Genomic DNA, 2500 nt, shown 5'->3' with positions numbered 1-2500 from the left:
TAATTTACATACTAATAACTTTTCCTTTGTTGGACTTAATGGGTGGTTGAGAGATTCCCCCCTAACATGAATATGAAAATATGATTACTCCCAGAGAGCGAAGGAAAGTTTACCCCTAATGTGGAGCGAATGGTTGATTTGTACTTGTTGTTCGGCTTGGTTGAATTTTAGTGGTGGATGAGGGAAGAAAGTGGCAAACAAGTAGAAACCTTGTTTGAAATAGAGGCCGAGGACATGATAGACCAGTTGAACAAGTATTGGAAACTTAGCCGAGGGAGTGACAAACAAGTAGAAAACTTGTTTGAAATAGAGGCCGAGGACGTGATAGACCAGTTGAAAAAGTATTGGAAAAATTAGCCGAGGGAGTAAAGCCTTGTTAGAAATGTAGCCGAGGATGCGACAAAACAAGTAGAAAACCTGTTTGAAAAAGTGTCGAGAAAGTGGTAAGCATAGAAAACCTGTTTGAAGAAGTGGCTGAGGACGTGATAAACAATTTAGAAAACTTGTATATAAAAGTGGACAAGGACGTGATAAACATGTAGAAAAACTTGTTTGAAAGTGGACGAGGACGCGATAAACATGTAGAAAAACTTGTTGAAAGTGGACGAGGACGTGATAAACCAGTAGGAAACCTGTTTGAGAAATTGGCTGAAGAAGTGGTAAACAAGTAGGGAAACCTGTTTGAGAAATTGGCTGAAGAAGTGGTAAACAAGTAGGAAAACCTGTTTGAAAAAGTGACCGGGACGTGATAAACAAGTAGAAAACCTGTTTGAAAAAGTGGCCGAGGACGTGATAGACCAGTTGAAAAAGTATTGGAAAATTAGCCGTGGAGTGACAAACAAGTAAAGTCTTGTTTGAAATGTAGCCGAGGAAGTGACAAAACAAGTAGGAAAACTTGTTTGAAATTGAGGCCGAGGACGTGGTAAACAAGTAGAAAACCTGTTTGAAAAAAGTGCCGAGGAAGTGGTAAACAAGTAGAAAACCTGTTTGAAAAAGTGCCCGAGGAAGTGGTAAACAAGTAGAAAACCTGTTTGAAAAAGTGCCCGAGGAAGTGGTAAACAAAAGTAGAAAACCTGTTTAAAAAAAAGTGGCCGAGGAAGTGGTAAACAAGTAGAAAACCTGTTTGAAAAAGTGCCGAGGAAGTGGTAAACAAGTAGAAAACCTGTTTGAAAAAGTGCCCGAGGAAGTGGTAAACAAGTAGAAAACCTGTTTGAAAAGTGCCCGAGGAAGTGGTAAAAAAGTAGAAAACCTGTTTGAAAAAGTGCCCGAGGAAGTGGTAAAACAAGTAGAAAACCCTGTTTGAAAAAGTCTCCGAGGAAGTGGTAAACAGTAGAAAACCTGTTTGAAAAAGTGCCCGAGGAAGTGGTAAACATGTAGAAAACCTGTTTGAAAAAGTGCCCGAGGAAGTGGTAAACATGTAGAAAACCTGTTTGAAAAAGTGCCCGAGGAAGTGGTAAAAAAGTAGAAAACCTGTTTGAAAAAGTGCCCGAGGAAGTGGTAAACAAGTAGAAAATCTGTTTGAAAAAGTCTCCGAGGAAGTGGTAAACAGTAGAAAATCTGTTTGAAAAAGTGCCCGAGGAAGTGGTAAACATGTAGAAAACCTGTTTGAAAAAGTGCCCGAGGAAGTGGTAAACATGTAGAAAACCTGTTTGAAAAAGTGCCCGAGGAAGTGGTAAACAAGTAGAAAACCTGTTTGAAAAAGTGCCCGAGGAAGTGGTAAACAAGTAGAAAACCTGTTTGAAAAAGTCCCGAGGAAGTGGTAAACAGTAGAAAACCTGTTTGAAAAAGTGCCCGAGGAAGTGGTAAACAAGTAGAAACCTGTTTGAAAAAGTGCCCGAGGAAGTGGTAAACAAGTAGAAAACCTGTTTGAAAAAGTGCCCGAGGAAGTGGTAAAAAAGTAGAAAACCTGTTTGAAAAAGTGCCCGAGGAAGTGGTAAACAAGTAGAAAACCTGTTTGAAAAAGTCTCCGAGGAAGTGGTAAACAGTAGAAAACCTGTTGAAAAAGTGCCGAGGAAGTGGTAAAAAAGTAGAAAACCTGTTTGAAAAAGTGCCGAGGAAGTGGTAAACAAGTAGAAAACCTGTTTGAAAAAGTGCCCGAGGAAGTGGTAAACAAGTAGAAAACCTGTTTGAAAAAGTGCCCGAGGAAGTGGTAAACAAGTAGAAAACCTGTTTGAAAAAGTGCCGAGGAAGTGGTAAACAGTAGAAAACTGTTTGAAAAAGTGCCGAGGAAGTGGTAAACAAGTAGAAAACCTGTTTGAAAAAGTGCCCGAGGAAGTGGTAAACAAGTAGAAAACCTGTTTGAAAAAGTGCCCGAGGAAGTGGTAAACAAGTAGAAAATCTGGTTTGAAAAAGTGGCCGAGGAAGTGGTAAACAAGTACAAAACCTGTTTGAAAAAGTCTCCGAGGAGTGGTAAACAAGTAGAAAACCTGTTTGAAAAAGTGCCCGAGGAAGTGGTAAACAAGTAGAAAAACCCGTTTTGAAAAACACAATGAGCAAATAA

Source organism: Palaemon carinicauda, chromosome 27 (assembly GCF_036898095.1).
Source record: "Palaemon carinicauda isolate YSFRI2023 chromosome 27, ASM3689809v2, whole genome shotgun sequence".
Taxonomy (NCBI): domain Eukaryota; kingdom Metazoa; phylum Arthropoda; class Malacostraca; order Decapoda; family Palaemonidae; genus Palaemon; species Palaemon carinicauda.
Note: the sequence above shows the minus strand (reverse complement) of the source record.